Genomic DNA, 21824 nt, shown 5'->3' with positions numbered 1-21824 from the left:
GATCCAAAGATCAGCATTTATCTGAAATAAAAAGCTTTTGTAACATTATACACTATTCCATTCAGTATAATTTTCATTATTTTTTTGGGAAAGAAATTATAGAAATTAATACTTTTATTTAGCAAGGATGCTTAAAATTGATCAAAAGTGATGATAAAGGCATTTATAATGTTACAAAAGATTTCTATTTCAGATAAATAGTGTTCATATCGATATCGGAATTATATCGTATCGACCAAAATTAAGAAATATATCGTGATATCAATTTTGGCCATATCGTCCAGCCCTAATGTACATTATACTTTACAGAAGTAATACAAGAGTAATATATTTCTGTTACATGTTAAACCATACTTTTATTTTGACAGGTTGTCATTAAGTTTCTGTGTGTATACAGTATGATGAAGCTAGTTTTCTCAAATGAAACGGTAAAATTCTTGAGAAGTGACTCTCACAGCAGCTCTGGAGATTAAGTTTTTGTGTTCATGCCGTCATATAGTGAGACGCAGAGGCCGGAAATCACCGCGAGCATCACGCGTGCTTCAGTATTTGTGTTGTAAACAAAACCGCTTTCCGCCATTCATACATACAGAGGCAAGCGGAACATGCAGGACTCGTATTTAAACCGTCTTTTTGCATTTTAATATTCACAGACACTAGTTCATATCGCGATTCGAATTAAGTGGCAGACCTACTTGTGATTTATTCGTCCAAAAATTTACGAATTCCGTGGCATTCCGTGCTATAGAGTAAATTATGTTTTTATGAATGGACTCCACAATCCCGTCCGCGTTTTCGCAGGAAACCATATGGCCCTAGAAATGTAGCAGATGCGTTCTCGGGTACCGAAATTTGGCACCGATTGATTTAATGTGAATCGGTACTCTGTAGTACCAACGCAATTTGGTCGGTACCCTTAAAAGTACTGAGTTCGGTACCCAACCCTAATCATGGAAAAGTAGTCCATATGACTCGTTTGATATATACAAAGTTGTCTAATGTCATGATAGCTTTTTGTGTGAGGAACAGACTGAAATGCATGTCGTTATTCACTGAAAATCTGTAGTGAGACAGTAATGAATCATTTTGTGAACAGGTTTGATTAATTCAATGCAAAATGATCGATTGCTTCATATATCAGTTTCTCTCATTTTAACTTGTTTCCAGGAGAGCTGGGGCAGAAGTCAAGATTTTGCTTGAGAAGCTTGATGGGTCAGGGACCATGTTTATAACACTTTTGTGGTGCTTTTAATTCTTTTCACACTTAAACACTTCTATACCCTTTTATTGTTATTGCATGAAAACAGTCTTTAAAATGTCTCCATTTGTGTTCCACCAAAGAAAGCCAGTCATACGGGTTTGGAATGAAATGAGGGTGAGTAAATAGTGGCAGATTAATCATTTTTGGGTAACACTCAGTCATTTTGACCCGGAGACTAGTTAATGTTTACTGCATTGGACTAGAACTTACTGACTTTATTTTTGGTACTGATTGATCATAGGCCTCATGGATCTGAGGTTATGCCACCTCGTTTTTTGAGTGAACATTGCCAAAATTAGCCACAAATAATGTTTTTTTTTTGTTGGTTTGTTTGTTTGTTTTTTCACTCAAAAATTGAAGCGCATAAGCTTGCATCAATGAGGCCTATGATCAATTGGTTCCAAAATGAGATTCAAAACCAGTGCTGATTGAAAGAAAATAAGATAAAACCATTGAATACAAGATTTGGTGATTAATGTAGCATACATTTTTAAGAGGCCACTTATTTTTGACCTAGGAAAACCAAAATAGGTAAAGGATTTTCAGCATAGCACAAGGGTTAAATCCGATATTATTTCCTCCGGTGTTGGGACCTGACTTTCCTTGTCAGTTGTCATTTGAGCACATTACACTTAGCGTAACTTGTCTTTTAAACACGAGCAGAGTAACCTCTCGTAATAGTCTCTCATTATTTTTTCTTACTGAGGTGAAACCAGAGTGTGTTTCCATTTCACAGGAGCTCCGTTTGTCATTGAGGGCCATTGAGAATCTACCCACAATGCCTTGTGGCCCATCGGTGGGTGCCGCTGGGGGCTCCAAATTACCTCGTCACAGCTGCTGCTGTTCTGCATGGTTGACCCCACGAAAAGGGTCTGACTGAATTGATTAGAGCCTCAAGCTGAAGTGATGATGTGTTTAAAGAGAGATGATAGAAAATGTCATCGTAATGGATTATGCTGCCAATCCATTGGTGATGCCTTGAATGCAAAATATGGACACTGAATATTGATTTTCAGGAGTAGCAAGGCATGTTGTTTGTTTCTGTGAATTTGGGTTACATGACTAAATTATTTTGTGAAGTTGGCTACGAGTATTGTAGGCCTAGATGGACTTATTCCATTTTCTCTGGATCTTTGGTTGCGGATTCCAAGAGAATACATTTGTAATGAGTGATCGACCAATATTGATATTTTATAACCGATACCGATACCAATTATTTGCATGTTTATGTGCCCGATAACCGATATGCAGAACCAATATTTGTTTACTGTTATAAAGTAAATTAATGACTGAGTGAAGTAAGTCCATACTTCACTTTGGTTTTCCTCCTTTCAGTCATCTTAAAATCTTTCTTTCAATTTAATCTTCACATTACAACAATAAAAAACATTTTATTTAAAGCATCAGCAGCAACACTGGTATTAACAATAAGCAAAATAAATGTAGAAGGTCTAATGTTTTCAAATGGAGAAAATAAAGGAAAGGAGTCATATCAACTTCATTTTAAACTACAGTTTTAGTAGGTTTATAAGATGTTTAATAGGCTAAAGAGTGAAGAATAATTCACTGGATAATGTTAATTCACTGAATAATATTCTCTGGAATATTGAAATAGAACAAACAAAACATCGTATTTTATTGCATTTCTCGACTGGCATGTTATATCAGAATTACTAATAATGGTTTTGTCGTTCTAGATTATGAAATGCCTGCTGACAGCGCAGTTTATCTATGCATTTACACAGAACTATACTGCAAATCTGAATCCGATATTACAAAACCGATATCCGATTATTGTAAAATGCTTAAATATCAGTAAATCGATATATCGGTCGATCTCTATTTGTAATATTGCTTATAATCTGAAAATAGTTTGTTTTGATCATCAGATGTTTGTATGCACTTTCAATAAATTCAATAATTTGAATTGAATTTCAATTGAGGTAGCATGCAGGATGCAGAATTGCAATTTAAATATTAATGTAAGGAAAATGAATTGACATTCAACTGGAAAAGCAAAGGTTGTGAATACAGATTTTGAATGTTGACTTGACAGACTTGTTTGAAAGTTTTGCAAAGTTTAAAAAACCTTAAAGTTCAAGGGTTTATAGGCCTTGCCGATAGATGGATGGATAGATAAACGGATTTAATTTCCCAGAATGCATTGCCTGTGATGAATTTAGCTGTTCAACTTCCTGTGGGTGTGGCCAGTTCAATTTCACATCCAAATGATGAAAGCGAGCCAATTCTTATGTTCTAAATTCCTCTTCCTGTCTTTTACCTGTGGGTCTGCTCAATGCAAAGTCCAAATTAAATTAAATTAAAAGTGTACCAATTCTTCAATTCTGAATGCCTAACCATGCTTCCTGACTGCTTCAAGCAGTGAACGTATCCTTGACAATATTAAAATGCCATGAATGAATCCTGGTACCCTGAGTTCTCTGGTTGTACAGTCATGTACTCTTGTGCACAGTTTTGTTACGTAACCTCATCCGGTTGGCTCACTGCAGCAGTTTTTTCAAAGTATTTGTGAGTTGGTACTGAAAACTAGAATTAAAAGAAAGTGCTCCTTGCCTTCTGACGTCTCAATGAGCTTGTAAATATTTCAGAGAGACTCAGAGAGCAAGAGCAGCATGTAATGAAAGAGTTCTGTAAAACATGAATATGGGACTTTATATATTTAATGACAGCTCGAGGGTGCAGGAGAACAGCGACTTGCTGCAGTGCCGACGATGCCAAAACCCTCACACTCGCAAGAAAAATAAACAACCCTGTAGAAAATAAATGTTGGCACAGTGCAAACACAAGCAGGCTTTCTGGTTTCTCTTTTGTGTGCTGTTGGATCACCTGCTCCCTCGTCATCTGAAGGTTGTGTTTCATTGGGACGATGGTCGCTGTATGCTAATGATTGGTCTGATTAAGACTGGTCCTTTGAAGCAATTTACCTCCAGTTCTTTTTTTTTATTTTTCTTCCTCAGGGCTTTTTGTGTCACTGAATTGCAGGTGGGGTTAATGAGGTTTTCTCTGAACATAATTCCTGTGTAATGATATACAGCAGATAGGATGAACACTTTGTGGATATCAGTCTTTCTGTCAGGCAAACAGTTGTTTGGCTTGCTGCGTCTGGGGGTGGCGTAGATGGCCAGATGTTGTATAGTGTTGGGCTAGGGACGGATAAGAGCGTAGCCTGATGTTGATGTTGGATGGAGGAAAGCTTGTCTTATCGCTCTGAGCTTAAGATTGAAACAGATGGGACGGAGAACAGGGTCTCATGCCATAGCCGCAGACTGTCCCTTCCCCCATGATGCTATTCAGGAATTACGAGCATTCTTTACTTCCATATTCAGCGGAAATAGCTGTGTTTGCTGTGGAGTACGCCCACTGATTTGAGAGATGGATGCTGGGCAGACCGGCGGCCAGCTTTAAACTACGCCTTCCTCTACAGACCGCAGTCATCACCATTCAAAAGTTTCCTTCCTGTTTCTCTTTACCTAATGCAGTAGTCTTGTATACATAATATTGAGAGTTCTTGCTTTGTTTTGATCTATAGAGTTAACGTCAGGCTTTAGTAGTATTAAAACCTTTTGATCAGTCAGTCTTAGCCAGTTAGATTCTGATTGGAAAAGTGTTTCTCAACTTTGATCCTGCAGTACCATCAACACTGCACACTGTCTCCCTAATCAAACACATCTGATTCAACCTATCCATTTGATAGTAGAGACTCCAAGACCTGAAATGGGTCTATTGGAAAAGAGAGATCCATAATGCGTATTCTTGGTGGTGCTCCAAGAGTCCCAATCAGGGCCCAAGAAAATTGAGTGCAGTGTGTAATGTCTGTATTTTCAGATCATTTTGTATAAAGTTTTACATTAAAGTTAGCTCCTAGAGCTGCTGATATTTTCTGGGCTGACTTTTCCTCTACAAAAAAATATCTTATCATTTACTTACCCTGATATCATTCCAAACCTGTATGACTTCTTTTCTTCTGCTGAACACAAAAGATGATATTTGTTTGTCCATATTCTAAAAGTCATCAGAGTGTGAAATAAATAGTACTGTGAAATGAATCCAAAAAACTCAACTTTGTGTGTTGGAACAGATTTATGAAATCTGAAATGTTTGCCTTTATTCACTCAAATCAAACCATAACATTGATCAACACATCCATACACAGACTAAATCAAATATGGTGACACAAACCTCCAACATCAACTAGTGTCAAACCTCACATCACATGACCAAAACGTCATGACATTTAAGGTTTGTGGCACCATATTTGAATATAGTCTGTGTGTGCCTTGATTTAATGCTTTGATTTGAGAGTGAATAAAGACCTCAGTTTAGATAATTTCATCATACAAAGTATTATGTTGCTTCGGGCGACTTTCATGTTCTTTTTGGACCAATATGGACCAAACTGCTGGGACATTATTTGCCATGCCGCCTTTTGTGTTCTGCAGAAGAAAGAGCATCATACAGGTTAGCAACGACAATAGGGTGAGTAAATGATGACAGAGTTTTCATATTTGGCTGGTGCTGCGGCATGTTTAAACCCACCTCAGTTCCCCATCGAGCGCAGTGTGAGATCCTCCTTGTTTACTCTTTCAATCTCTCTTTTAGACACTCCTGGCCTACTTAAACACAACTGCTGTAACACAAACTGGAGTACCTCAGGAGATCCTGCGTGGGAAAAACCTCAGGGGCATTGTTCTGCTGCTCCGACAAGAGCGGTCAAGAGTGTTGTGAAAGATCTTATCCTCAGAGGTGTAACTAGTCTGGATTGTCACAGGTTGGTGCTGGACCTCGGTAATCACTGGGTTTCGGTTTCTGCCAAAGAGCAAAACTCTTAGCTCAACAGAAAGAGGTTTAGTCTTATTGATGAATTTACAGAGCAGGCTTTGTTGGAGCTGAGTGTTTGTGTGTGGGGGTTATGGTACTTTCCTCATTTGTCCTGGCCTGGGAGACTTTTTTGTTGGGTACAAGCTGCACTGCGTCTTCATCATTTTTCACAGTACAAGGTCACCCTCCGAGGCTTCGGAAAAGTTTAGCAATAGCCACGCCACAGTGCTATGCTCAAAGCATATTTGACAGATCACACTCTTGGTTTTAAGGGTCTTTTCCTGAGTTTGCTCACTCCCCGAAGGCCTAATCAGTGCCCAGGTGGTAAAGTTGGGTACCCGCCCTTGGCCTCAGAACTGCAGATGTCACTTGGTAGGTTCCATGAGCTCCAGCTGTGCCGGCCAGCTGGTTTCTGCACACTATCCTTGCTTCTTCCTGGAGAGTTGACCCAAATAGCAAGCCCCAGGGAATACGAAAACGCACCACAAACAAACAACCCCAATCTGTCAAGTGCAAGTAAAGAGTGGAGGTGCAAGAATGGATCTGGATTTGTAGGTCTCGGGAAGGAGATTAAACATGGCCTTATGTGACATTCCACACTGAGACCTATTCCTCTGCTTCGCTCTGGTTGTCGCAACCTCCATTCTGGAGCTCCTGTGGGAGTTGACAGTGTTGATTCAGTCCATGCGGTCAGCATTTGAGATCCTTTTCACGTCTTAGTAGAAACCAGGGAATATTGTTTTTCCTAAGGAGAAACAGCAAAGCATTATTCTCGTGCCCAGTCCTGCAATGTACAGTCAGACGTGGACTACCAAGTGGACACCTTGCCAAGAACTCACACAGTGACCAGCAATGGTACTCAAGCCACAAAAGGTCTTGTTTTTTGTTTTTTTTTCCTCTGCCTTGTTTTAACAGGACCAGAACATCTTATCCTACTTTGGAGCCAGCAAGTCTACAACAGAGCTGTTGTTGTGTTAGACCACTTGCACTTAGACTTGTGTTAATGACTCTTGCTAATGGGCCGAAGCTTCCGATCCCTTGTGGTGTAACTGGAGAATAAGAGAAGATCATATGTCTGTGAATGGTATTGGTTTTCTCCTCCACTATTAGCACACACCGAGTAATACCCTACAAGTTTACTATGTCCCATGATACCTGCACTCCCACCACGGGAGCCAGTATTGTTGATGTTACAGAGGAGCTAGTTTACAAGGCACGCTTTGACCAAGTGTTTACACGTCTCTGGTGCAGGATATATTTGCAATGTTTGTGCCTTGCTTGTATATGCTGCGTTGACTTGAGGTAACTATACAAACCAGGCTACAGAGGATATTAGCCAGGCATCTTTAAATAAATGTCATATCTTACTGACTCTACTGTCGGAAGTTCACACTTTACAGCAGTAATTTTCCCCTCATGTCTTTTTCTCCAACTAATGGCTCTATATTTCCCAGTGGGGGGGGGAGCCTGGCGGTACACTGCAGCAGAGATGGGCACACAAGCTTCTGCTCTCTCTACGTCATGTTCATCTACATGTTCATCTACAGACTTGATTCCCTATGGGAAAATAGCCTGTCTGCATCTCCTGCCCTCTCATTCTCTATCACTCTCTCTGGTCATTCTTCGTTCTAGCAGGTTCTGTCGGCCTGAGGAAGGCCTCCGAGTCTGGTGATGACTGACAGCGAGAATGCCTCTGTTCTTCTCTGCGTTCCATGTGCACTCTACTGTAGCATCATCTTGGCAGCCTTCACGTCCATGTAATCTCTAGTACATACAGTAGAAGTTCCCTTCTGTATGTTTCAGTGAGTCTGAGTGCCTCCGCCCCCTTTAGGAAGAAGGTGGTAGTGCCTCGGTTGAGGTCAACTTAATATGCAGCAAAATAATAATAATAATAATAATTATTATTATTATTAACAATATTATTAATATTAATACTGTATAGTAGTGGATTATATTATTTCTTTAAGTCAGTTATTTTTTTTTTTTTACAATTTGAAATTAAAGACAACTTGTGCTTTTGCTTTTTTCACTATAATTTGGATAATACCGTATAGAGCAGACAGGAAACATTGTAGGACAGAACTGGCATTCAACTTGGGTCACGCAAAGCATAACCGCGATGTGTGTTGGAGCATTCGCCCAACAAGGCTATCGGCTACCTTGTGCTTTTTTCGTTGTTACAACTGAGTTCAGTTAATTTCCTCTCTGTACTGTACAGAACCTCTGCAGTAGAGAGAATCACTGTAATTAGTTTTAAAAATAGACACCTTTTATTTATTAATTATTTAATGTTTAAGAGGTTAAACATTAGATGAATCCTGGTACTAACATATATCAAACTGTGGGTTGCAAACCGTATGGTTCTTGTTTTATGGGAACCGTTTCAACCCCGACTGATTTCTCACCTAAGCTGTCTGTTGTTGGCAGGGACTCCTCATTCCTTTATCAGTATTTTTATCTCCTCTCTTAGAGAAATCTCTGTTCTGTCTGGAGGTGTGATTTATGTATTCTTTTATTGAATTCCTGCGCGTTGTTTGAACTGAATATGGCAATGGTGTTTACTTAGCATTTCTCTTAGTTTCATTGGCAGCATTAAAACCGGTCTCATCTGGTCTGCTTTGATCTTGAGACAGTCGAATACTGTAGAAGACGTGGCAAAGGAATGTGATTTATGAAACCACTTAGCATGTGCGATACTCAAAAATTGAGAAGGCTTGTAATTGGTGAGATGTTTTTTACCTGCTAAAATTGCATGTGCCAAAATGTAACTGAGAGCTCTGTTAAATGGGAAGTTTCTTCTTCTTGTGAACTATTCCCGCAAAGCTTCACAAGAAGAAAAGTGAGCACACAGGACAGTTAGAGCTCGTTATTGCCTCTTTTCTTAGACCACTGATAAAAAGCAGGGGAGGCAAGGGTTGACGGAGGAGTAATTTTACCATTGTAATGAAGAGTGTATCTGCAATTAGCCTTTTGTCCTCTACAGCTAGTTCAGGCCCTCGGATCCAAACATGCGTGACTCCTGCATCCCATTTAGTCTGACTGAGGAGCCTGTCGTCTGACGGTCTGTGCTGGTTAAAGATCCCCCGCTGAACATTTTAACTGTGGTCACACAATTCTCTGAAATGCTGATTGCGGTGCATTGCATGGCTGCTCTCTGGCTTATTTGCTCTGCTCTTGAAACTTCTCATCTCAGTTGATGCTGCGGCCCCCTAATTGTGCGGGACCCTCCGGCATTTCCAGCCCTAAAGCTGTTGTTCAACCATCAAATTGCATTTACTATAATGGAAATAAATCTGTCCCTGAAGAAACGGAGTGAGGACACGCTTGGAGAGTTGAGCACTTTACACCATTGTTTTAGGCACTGTTGCCAGGCTGAAATGGTCATCAGATATTTCTCAGTCTTTTGCTAGTCACATTAGCTTACAGTATATATACAGTTTCAGAGTTTATTTTAACAGCATGATGAGTTTGATTTTGATGTATTTTCTGTGAAAGTAGTAGAAGCTTGTTGACATTTTTATGTGCAGAGACAATTTGGGAAATAGCAGAAAGAAAAGGGCAACAGTGCCACTCTGTGACACAAATACTGTTCTCACAGCTTGGTCTGTCATTTCTGGTATCTAATGGTTGTTAGATCAGAAACTATTTTATATGAAGTGATTTTTTTTTTTTTTTTATGGACTGAAATATTGTTTTGGGGTTATAAATGCATTAATTTAGCAGGTGCTTCTGTCCAAAGTGGCTTTGCTTTGTTAGCACCAGTTACAGTTGATCTAACAACTTTATTTAAGATGTACAATTGATGTATACACAATTGACAATTGAACGATCTGAGATGATGCAATCCAGGTATTGGTGACTGTTTCCTACTTATTGCTTGATAACTAATGATTTTTTTTTTACTTGTGTTCAGCTTAAAGAAGACCTAAAATGGCAGTACTTTTAAAACCTCTCAGACATGTTTCTTGGAAAGAAACTGCAGACTGCAACTGACCTTAAAAAGTTCAAGGCTCACTTTTCGTCTGTACATTCTCACTAGTTTCCCAGTGGGCTGACCTGCTCTCTTTGGTCTTTGACGGTAGCTTCAGAAAGATACTGAGTGCTTCTCTTCAGTCTGTGCTGAACTCAGCTGGCCATAAGTGAAAGATGTGATTTATATGCTTCACAGCTCGCTTTCTGAATCTGAGCTTTCCTTTAAAAGGAAACTTTTTGAAGACCTCAGTTCTTGTTCACTTTCATTGAATACTCCATGAGATTGGTCAGACCATGAGGACATTTTATGTCTGGTATTCATTATTATTTTGACAAATTCAGTAATTTGTTAGAATGATTCAGATTGTTAACCTGAGAGTTTGCTGATTTGTTTTGATGAAAGTGATCAACCTGTAAATGCAGTGTATGCATTTTATTGACTTGATTCTTCACAAGAACCAGCTTAGAGTTATTTGCTTGTGAATTGGACTACAGTGTGTCCACAGCTTAAAGAGATAAATCACCCAAAAATGGAAATTCTGGCATCATGTCACTGTCCTGTCTGCAAAACCTTCTGCATAACACAAAAAAAGTAATATTTTGAAGAAATTTGGCATCAAAATAACATCGGACCCCATTAACTTACATTGTTTTTGGCAAAAACGGAGACATTTTCAGATTATCTACTCGTTTTCCACAGCCAAAAGAAAGTCATACAAATTTGGAATGACATTGGGGTGATTAAATGATGACAGAATTTTTATATTTGGGTTAATCATCTCTTTAAACTGTGGGAACACTGCTGTCCAATTTACAGGAAAATAACTCTTGCTGTCTCTTGTAAAGAATCCGTCAAGAAAATTAATTAGGCTAACTTTCAGGTTGATAAACTATCACTTTAGTTTGCATGCAATCATGAAGAAAGGTGAAAAAGAAAAACAGACTGTATTTTTTTGTGTTTGTATTATTTTCTGATTGCATTCAATTCCCACTGCAAACTCACAATACAGGTAAATATATATTTTATGCTGTGCAACTGTAGAATCAGTACTAATGCAGCACAGATGCTAAACAGTGGTTTTAGAAAACACTACTGTGCATCCTCAGTGAACACAAGGAGGCTGTCAGGGTTAAAGAAACGTGCTGCAGGGAGATGTGTGGTTTGGCTGGCCACTCTTTTTATTGTGCTGCTTTTTCATTTTTCCTCCATAAAGCGTCTTTCTGCTGCTCTTGCTCTTCCTTAAAACTGTGATTTAAGGAACTCAAAGGAGGGAATCTCTTTCCTTTTTGCGTCTCTGGTTGTACATATGACTGGCTATTATTGTGTGATTATCACCCATTTTTCTTTTCTTTGCCTCATTTTGCATCTCCTTCACTCCCTTCTGATTTCAGGTCATTTTTCTCTGTGTTCGGCCAGGCCTTTGGACTGAGAGAGTCTTATTTTTCCTCTTCCACTTTTATGAGGGACATTTATAGCTGAGGTCATATTGTTTTCATGCTCGCGACACGTCACCTGATGCGTTTAGCACAGCCGTTGGGTCAGGTTTTTGTGGCATTCACCTGCAGGTGAAAGTTTGGAGACTCTTGGTAACTTGGAAAGTTGGTGACGTGACGGGGAATTGAAACTAAATCTGCAGTAGCTGGAGATTACATCTAAACGCTACTGGCAGTATACGAGTGGATAATGTGTCTGTGAAGTGATGTTGTGGAATATCGCTTTGCACAAAGGTAGAAATGTACAACTGTGGTTGATCTGAAGATGCATCGTGTTATACTGATATTTGGTATTAAGTTCTTTATTTCTGTTTTCTTGTGTCTATGCAGGTTGGGTGATCAAGCAGTAGTGCAGCTCTGACAGCCAGTGGAAACCCAGGTGTGTATCTTCATGTGGGGTTTTGCAATATTTACATTTATGCATTTGGCAGACACTTAAATTGCATTCAAGGATACAAATTTGATCAGTTCTTGCTTTCTCTGGGAATCAAACCCAAGACCTTGTCATTTCTATTGCCCTGCTCTACTGTTTAAGCTACAGGAAGGAATGTACCTGTGTAATCATTTTGGCTAATTTGTGTCGGTAATTTTTCTATAAATCAATCCAGGAAGGGTTTTTTTTTTTTTGTGAAAAAAAAAAAAAACTCCCTTGTCCCTCACCACGGCTCAATTATTTTTGAACAAAAATTCAGTAAATTCAGTAAAGTGTAATATTTAATAAAGTGTAATTTAAAAGAACTGTTTTCTATTTTAATGTATTTTAAAAAGGAATTTATTACATTTGATGGTTTACCACCTCTGATGGTAAAGCTGAATTTTCAGCAGCCATTACTCCAGTCTTTACATGGTCCTTCAGAAATCATTGTAATATGCTGATTTGCTGCTCAAGAAATATTTATTTTTATTATCAATGTTGAAAACAACTGTGCTGCTTAATGTATATACAACCCCTGTATGTATGTATGTGTGTGTATATATATATATATATATATATATGTATATGTATATATATATGTATATTTAAATTTACATTTCCTTTAGGATTCAAAAGAACTTCACAACATTATAAATGTCTTTACTGTCACTTTTGATCAGTTTAATACATTCTTGCTGAATAAATGTATTAATTTCTTTAAAAAAAAATCTTACTAAACCATTAATGTTCAATACTGAACACTAAAGTGGCTTGGTCATTCACTGATGGGGTGTCTGTAGTGTGCTTACTCAGATCAGTCATTTCAGTTTGTAGGTCAGGTACATTTTGCTTGTTTGTTTGTATTCACAGTCATTGCATATTTGAAAGTGTTTGCGTTAGTGCTGTAGTTCCACCTTATTCCATTAGAGGGTGCTAGAGAGCTAAACTTGTACATGGCCTGCTTTGACCCTAGTGACATCTTTGATTCAGTCACACATTCTGCTTCTGTGTTCTGTTGTGTCCTCCTGCTACATTACAGGATAAATTATTCCAGTCTACAGTGCAGCTACCATCCTGCCTTTTATGCACAGAATAAATAAAAAAAGACTTTTTTTTTTGTAATAAATAAATAAAAGGCTTAAACTTTTTTTCCAGCAAACAGTTAGTGAAAGCAGGTGTTCTGCATTTTTTTTTAACAAACTTTGTTATACAAGGTTTGCAATCTTTGCAATTGGTACCGAGATTTTGCATCAAAATATCTGAAAACAGTTGCGTACTTTTTTCTTTATTCTTTATTTTTTTTAAATGTTCCAAAACTAGCTACTGTTTCATGATGTTAATTGTGTGTTATATGACAATCTAACAATATATATAACAATATATTTATCTAACAATATTTCATTATTTTCTGATTAAAGAACATCAGATTTGCACCTTTATTGCTTTTAAAAACCGTAATTGACCACCAAATTGTGGAACACCACTTTTTGGGGAAGCATATTATTGTTTGTTTATTATTACTTTTATAGGACTATATATTGTAGGATTTTTTAATTTATAATGATAGGAAATTATATTGTTTTATGGCATTGTTTTATAATTCTTTCTTTGTTTGTTTGTTTTATAATTTTGTAATATTTTTTCTGTATTTTCTTCATTTCTGTGATGCTGAAGGACATTAGTAAAGGTGTTAAACTGTAGTTTTCAAGGCTCTTGAGGATCTCGGGTCTGTTTATAGATGTATAATGTTAGTGTACTAAAATCTTGATAATTGCTGTTATTTATTTATTTTAAATAGTTGTGGGTTAATGTGAGTATAGATCATTGAGCATGTTCAGTCTAGTAAAAGTACTGGATGAGGTGCAATGGTTTGCATTGGCCTCATGATGGCGTTAGAGTTTCTTCCAGATTTTCAGACTGAAACTGAAGATGAGCTGATACAGAGCCAGTGAGCAGATCCAGACTGCTTCATGTTTAAATATTTCATTAATTGCACTAAACAGCGGTTGCATTTAATATTCTAGTGAGCATGGCTAGTTTACAACTGAATTTCTAAGAACCTTTTTAGCCATTAACTTTGGAAATCTTTTTTTTTTATTCCATATCCCCAGATTTCCCTGTAGCCCAACATCAAATATCAGCTCTGAGCTTCTTCAGAAGTTGCTAGGATGATGGTTTTCTATGAAGTATTAGACGTATAGGGGGGGAAAAAATCCCAGATTAAACCCAACTGAAAGTGAGCGGAAATGGTATTACATTTCTAAAGTCTACTTTTACCATCTTATTTTATATATGTATATATATATAGAGAGAGAGAGAGAGAGAGAAATTGTATTAGTTTTCTATTATGTTTTTATTTTTTTATGAATTTTTATTTCAACTAAAGTTTATTATTTTAGTACATCGTTAAACTGAATGAAAACAAGAAATGTTGCCTTGGCAGCAAGTTAAATGTTTTTTTTTTATTTTATTTTATTTTAGTTAAAGTTATTTCAAGTATGGATTTTTTTATGGTTTTAGTTAACTATAATAAGCCTGTCTTATACGCATTGCATTGCAGGGTGTACTGCAGCAGAACAAGAAGTGAAATGCAAAATAAAAGCAGTTTCTTGGTAAAGAAAGTAGTGTTGGTGAAAGGATGTCAGGGGAGTAAACATGTCCTTTTTGGCCATGTGAATGCAGGCTTTTCATTGGCTGAAGTTGCCATGATGTCATGGACTGGACTGGCGGGAGCAGACTGCTCTTGCCTCAGGTAAAATAGCAGGATACGTGTTAGAGAAGGGAAGAAACAAATCCAGCGCAAAATCTCCAGCGGTCTGTGTTTACTCTGTCGAACCTTGTAAAGCTCTACTAGTATCCTCTCCTCTGAGCTTCCTGCTTCTCTCTCTCCTCTCACCAAGTACCAAAAGCAGAGGAGGGGGAGGAGACCACGCATGTGTTTGTGTGTGTGTGGTAGAGCTGAAAGTGTGGAGCGAGGGAAGGGGGCTGGCGGCGCACACCTTCACTGAGTGCCTCAGAAACACAGAACAGTGCAGTCAGGTAGCTTCTTGTGTCCGATTCGAGCGTCAGGGTCAAGCGGCCATGGCCCTGGTTGTGGACGCCGCACACTGCATGGGGGCCTACTACTGCCTGATTAGGACCCGATTCAAGCGGCGACGCAAGAAGCGCTCGGAGCGGAAAGGTCAGAACGCTTTCTTTAACAGGCCTGGCGGAGATCTGTGATCGTTTTTCGACTTCTAAAACTTGATCGTATGCAGCGTTTTCTTCAGTGTGTGTGATTTGCATTTCCAGACCGATATTTAATGGTAGTTGACTCTTTTGGGAAGTTAATGTGTATTGCAGTGTGATGCATGTAAAATTATTTTAAACTGTAATTTCTTTATGAGAGAAGAGTTTAAAGAGAATACATGTAATATTTATCAGTTTTATGTATCAGTTTTATTTTGGTAGCTTCATCAGCTTTATGCAGTATTTGTCATTTTATCATTTTAAATGAAGGTAAAAGGCACTTTTTGTTGTTTAGTCTGGTAAAATCGAAAGCTGGTAATGCAGTTTTCCGTATGATACAGCTGTGTGCTTCTGGATAATACAACTCTGTACTGAACGGGATGAAAAACTGGGTAAATAAGTTTAGAAATATAAAGAAATGTTGAAATACTGGGATGTCTACAGGTCCTTAAGTGTCTTAAATTCACTGTCCAAAAATCCTTCAGTAATATTTTTTTAATTAACCCTTTAACTGTCACCCGTCCCCTCTGTGGGACGCCTAAGTTTACTTCACTATATTACAATTAAATCCTAATCTAATCATGACAAACTATGTATCGTTGGAATGGTCTAAGGCTCCTAAATAGATATTTTACCAATGTTTTTGTTAAAAATTATGTAGGAAAAGTAATAGATGAATATTTGACAAGAGTGCACCTCAAAAATCTACATCATAACAGGAGTTCTGTCAAAAAAAGTCTTCTTTGTTGCCTTTTTCTCTATCACACTTTAGAACTCATCAGAAATGATAAATCAATTGAAAACTTTAAATCTCAAAATTCATCCTTTGAAACCCATTTTAAAATCAAACATTGCATTACCTTGAAAATGGTACATCAATATCATGTTACAAAATATTTTCGTTCATGAATTATAAAAAGTTTGGATCGTGCACTTTCACGTCATCACGTCACATTCATATGTTCAAAAATGTGAGTGACAGTTAAGGGGTTAAATATTGTTTATATTTAATGTTTCATTTTATATTTATATTTTTAATATTGCAAGAATCCAAAAATTGAATCAGCCATTTTATTTATTTATTTATAAATCTACTTGGATATTAATTTTCCATTAATTAATTTAGTGTAAAGCAAAAGTGGAAATCATTCCCTGATTATTACCAACTTGATTTTTGCTCTGTTGTAGTTTTCACAAACCTCTTTGTGTTTTTAATTAATTTCTTTCTTTATTTATTTATGTATAAATTAGGAAAATCTATGTTTGGTCAAAATTATCATTCCTCTGTGAAATTCATCCTTTTTAAGCAAACTTAGAACATTGAATGTCATAAAAAAATTACCAAAAAAAACAAGCTTTTTACCTGTATTTATCATTCATTTGAGTTGATGAGGGTCCTTACATGTATTTTTAATTTATTTTAAGTCTTAAAAGGTCTTTAATTTCATTCATTTATACATGCAAAGACCCTGAAGATTATGACTAATAAATAGGGTCACACAGTATCGCATTGACGTAAAAAATTCATAAGGCAGACTTTTCTTTAAAGTAAGTGGTTTGGGGAGAATTCTGCATGATTCAGTTTCTTGTTGCAGGAGTTCTCATTTATTGCTGTAGTGTTTCGTGAATGATGGACGTTTCTGTGGTTAGTTTAGGTGATGCTGTTCTCACTGGGATTGTTGTGGAATGAGCAGCTTGTGTTTCTGACGGGTCACCATGGTGATGAACCACAAACAGGAAAAACAAAGATCGCTCACAGGCATGCTGGAGAATTATATTGAATTATTAAAGGGGTCATATGATGCTTTTTTAAAGATCATTACGTGGCAGAGTCTTAACTTTGATAAAGAATATCTCTTTGGTTTTGAGACTTTAGTCTTTGCAACTTCAGGGATCTTATCTATGCACGAACAGCTTGTAACACTCCAAAGAGAAAGGAAAACTTGAAATCGCACCCCTTTAATAGATTTTATATATATTTGAGTTTGGTTTATATTACGTGACTAAAGCGCTGGAGATCATTTTAATTGTTTTTATGCAATGTTCTGCAGAGATTGTCCCTGCTATCTGACAGATAATATGAATCCTGCGATCGAGAGCAGCTGTCGAGAGCAAAACCGAATCTGACTGTGGGCTGCTATTGAAGGCCCTCTCTCTCTGTCAGTCATGATGGTGTATTCTGGAGAGGAGTGGACTGATTCAGAGTCTGCTGGAAGTTAGGAAACGTCGCTTTCAGCAACTTTAACTTTGTACTTGCTTAATTCCTCTCTTTTTTTAATGTCATTTTATGGGTACTTTTAAAATGTTTGATTAACTCATTTCCATCTAGGTAGGTGTGAAATCGTATTTGAAATGGGATTATTATTTTAAAGGCTTTTCTTTCTTCTTTTTCCTTTTGCACAGTCATCTGATTTTATATGAAGAAATTAAGTGTGTAGAAATGCAAAGTTGATTAGCTGCTTTTTGCGGTAGGTAATGGAATTAAAGTTTGTGAATGTCAGTTTGAGATCTAAATTTCAGCTTCTTTGCCCCAATCTGCCTTAAAGACTTTTTTTGGAAGTTTTCATCTTTCTTAGTTAATGTGTGTAATAATTCTGTCCTACTTTGGAAATGTACAGTACTTGGTGGAAGTGTTTAGTAAGTGTTTAACGTCTGATATTTATGCTTGCATCTCCAAATGCACCCTGGTTTATGCAGTTAAATCACATTAGTTTTAGTGAATGTGCTATGAGGATGTGGTGTGGCATTTTAAATCACAAATATGACATTGTGGTTGTTAAAATTAGGTTTAAATAGAAGTCAGCGAATCTATATACAGTTCTGCAAGATTTAATATTTTGTTTTTTATTCTTTTATTTTATTTGTCATTTTATACATTTTTATTGTTTTTATTATTTTGTTTTATTTTTCTTTTTTATTTCATTTTTTTTCTATTTTTATTATTTAATTTTATCAGTTTTATTTTATTTTTCGTTTTTTTTTCCTGTTTTTATTATTTTTATTATATATTTATTTTTCATTTATTTAATTTCTGTTTGTAATATTTTTACTCTTCTCTGAAATTTTTTTTTTTTTTCAGCTATTGTGGATATATTTTTCATTGCATTTCATTGGAAAGAATACTTGCAATCCTGCCTTAGAATTTGGCCAAAATGAGGTATCTTAAACGGCAGCATAATCATACATAATTATATGCTCTTTGCTTCAGGAGTCAACTTAAAATGCTGTCAAAGTAGGCAGCTCACTGGGTTTTGGAGCACAGCTCATGTGTTTGTCCACCTGTCTGGGAGCGGGGTGAGGTATTGGGCGTCACACTCGGCCGGTGTGTGGATAAGCCCAGGCAGGAGGTGTGGCGGCAGCCGCTGAGGGTTGCATTTAAAGGTATTATCCGATAGGGGTGTAACGATATACCAATGCCGCGGTTCAGTTCATATCATGGTTTTGGAGCCACGGTTCGGTTCTCTTTGCTGTGGGGGGTAGGGTTCATTCCATGACACCAGCAATGCTAAAGAACACTAGATTCACTTATTATAACAATAACAATAATTGCTCTCTGTTAGTTTGTTAATTAATGCATTAACAAAGGAGACTTTAAAAATTGTTGCTTTGTAAAGTGTTACCAAAAAATCTATTGCCTTCTATAAAATAATGCCTAAATAATGCAAACAATTACGGTAATTGGACAGCATTACTTAGGCTACATATATAAAAAAAAATGCATGTGCCATGGATAAATAAATTGGAATAGCCGGCTAATAAGGAAATGATTTTAATGAAATATGTAATAACTCAATCTGACACTTCGAGAGTCACGAGCGGACACCGACAAAATATTGCAACTTAAAGTTCCACGAAAGGCTGTGAGTGGCTGCACAAGTGAACTTGACTGCTAGTCATGAAGATATAACACTGTGGACGCATTCTTTCCATAACAACGTGCTGAAACATGGCATATTCTTTAACAGGCGTGTTCTCATTATAATTTTATGTAGCCTATATGACAGATTTGTTCTGCACATGTTTCCCTTAATGGTACCTTCCTTTTCAAAGTGATTCAAGCTGTTCAAAACCATCATGGCCATATGCGTTTGAAATGCCTCAGTTGGGGGCAGGGTAGGCCATGGAAGTACCGCGGTATGTACTGTGGGTGGTGTATCGCGGTTCTTCAGTTCGGTTTGAGTGTAGTTACACCCCTTTTATCCGAGCATTCGCCGTTTGCCTTTACATTCTGAGCCGTGCAGGCTGAGACCTGAGAACTAAGGCCTGTCAGCCAAGCAAATCCTGCGCTGCTGAAGTGGTGTTTTCAGCGTGCTTCACACCCCCTAATGCGGCCTGGCAACTTAAGGCGGCTTTGTCAAACCCCCCGTGAGTTTGTCTCGTCCTCTTATCTGAGGCTGGATGCCGAAAGGAGCAGAAAAACAGAGGCGTGATTCTCTTTAAGTCTTCTGCTAATGTAATTCCCTCACTCACAGGCCTGATTGGGCCGCATTGTGTCGGCGGTGTCTCTCTGTGCGGTTGACGCCTGACGTTGAGCTGGATCGGAGTTATCTTTGGAACTTTAGGGGCTTTGCGTCACTCATGGTTCCTGCAGCATTGGTGGTAGTAATGGATGTGCTGTGAGGATATGGTGTGGCATTGAAAATCACAAACATGTGACACATTGTGGTTGTGCTTAAATATGTGGTTTAAATTAGGTTTGAATCATAGTCCAATCATTGAATCTGTATACATTTCTGCTCATAAGTTTACATACACTTTTATTTTATTTTATGAATTTATTTTTCTCTTCATTTTGTTTTATTCTTTTTCATTTTATTATATTATTTTTAGTTTATTTCCATTGCTTTATATATATATATATATTGTCGATGAAACGCATGATAATAAAAACTAGTATTGCTATTGTTAAAAAAAACATAAGACTTCCAAAAAAATGTAATTATTTTTTATTAATTCACATAAAGGTGAAATAAGATAAATATTAGATGAAAGATATTAGAAAGCTTAAAACTCTTAAATGAATGAGATATGAACGAAGTTTAATCTGAAGTACTAAACCTGAAAAATTGATGAACAATAAAAAAAACACAAAAAGAATAAAAATGACAAAAAAAAATCTTTATATTTTCTATGAGACAATAACAAAAAAATAATGTATATAATATTAGAAAAATATTTTATATTTTCAGGGTAGTACTGAAAAACATAATACAATTTTAAAAATGCTAAATATCTTCTACAAAGACTATGCAAACATTAGGGATGTAGTTCAGATTCTTGTGTCTCTCATGTCATTTAAAGGCTCTTCAGTGGGCCACTGATGAAATGTGGCAGAGAGATTTCTGCCCAGCCAGCAGACTGGAGGAAATGAAGCTTCTCTGATGGAGTGAAGGGAACGTGTGCGGTCTGATAATGGTGTATCTGAGGAAGATCACCATTGCTCTTCTCACTTTATTATGCTGTATGAACACACACAGCAATGTTAACATACATCACTCTTTAGATTCTGCAAATGTCTGTAACTTTAAACTTATTTTTTATCACTCAAAAGTCTGACTAAGGCAGGCATACATTGTATTTTATAGGCATTCAGTGGGAAGTCCTTAAAACCCTCATCCGTCCCACGGGTCATTTTGACCCGAAAAGTTTTTTCAAAAAAATTTAAAAAATCATGTGTTGATCGTACCGGTCCAAGATTTCTTTACTTTTGTCACACTTGCACCGGGAATACACACAAAAACATTTGAGTGGATTCAAGGAGTTTAAATGGGTGCAATAAAAAAAGTAACAAAAGTGTCCCTCGCGGGTCATTTTGACCCGCATAGGAATGAATGGAATTTATGAGAAAACTGCATTTTTCATTACATTTGATTTTTTTTTATATACAAAATCTGAGACAATCCAGTAAAGATTTATACCCAAACGAAGGGCTGAGACTACAGAATATCCCCAATGCAGAAAACACACACACACACACACATGCACAAACACACACATGGTACGCACACTCTCATAGAACACATTGTAATCTTTTTCATGTTTCTGCTGGGATATGACTTAACACAGTTAGATTTGAGTGATGTGGTGGAGACCAATGAGTTTATATCATATTTATATTTTTAAAAATATATATTTATTTCATATTTATGAAATTGTATGAATATACATATTATATACAGGTTATAATTCAGTTTTAACTGAATAATAATTTTTTTACAAAATATGGATTTTGTAATGTTTCAATGTATATTTTAATCCATAAACAACCAAATTGAAGCCTTAAGATTATCTAATTTCTCATGTTTCACTTGTTTTGCTCAGTTAAAAATCTCCATAGGGTTCTATAGGCCCCTCTAGTGGCTGTAATCATAAAATGCAATTTTATGTAATTTTTCCCCACCAGATGGCATCAGAGACACTCAGTGACTCAATTCCAAGACCATCTGTTGGTTTTTGATGAAACAGGACTGAAATTGTGTCTTTCTTTTTGTTTTTGGTGAAATAATGTACAAAAACTGCTTATTTGCTTATGTTTTCTTAAAAATATCCAGAATAAAAGGTAAATATGATAAAAAAAATCACCAAAAAAATCATAGAAAAACCTACGTAAAAAAA

General features: G+C 36.8%; 1 protein-coding gene across 2 annotated transcripts in view; it reads left to right on the top strand.

The window, feature by feature from the left end:
• The window catches only part of adarb1b (adenosine deaminase RNA specific B1b), a 110849-nt gene that overhangs the window by 34562 nt on the left and 54463 nt on the right, over positions 1 to 21824 (top strand). Inside the window, exon 2 of one of the 2 annotated variants that reach the window (XM_016496089.1) lies at positions 11897 to 11945. The exons of the other annotated variant lie outside the window; for it this stretch is intronic. The gene's annotated coding sequence lies outside the window, so the exon portion shown is untranslated. The remainder of the gene's footprint in view (positions 1 to 11896; positions 11946 to 21824) is intronic. 2 annotated transcript variants of the gene reach the window in all.

The sequence above is a fragment of the Sinocyclocheilus anshuiensis genome, unplaced genomic scaffold (assembly GCF_001515605.1).
Source record: "Sinocyclocheilus anshuiensis isolate Anshui unplaced genomic scaffold, SAMN03320099.WGS_v1.1 scaffold698, whole genome shotgun sequence".
Classification (NCBI taxonomy): domain Eukaryota; kingdom Metazoa; phylum Chordata; class Actinopteri; order Cypriniformes; family Cyprinidae; genus Sinocyclocheilus; species Sinocyclocheilus anshuiensis.
The sequence above is the reverse complement of the archived record's forward strand: the minus strand, read 5'-3'. Positions and strand labels throughout refer to the sequence as shown.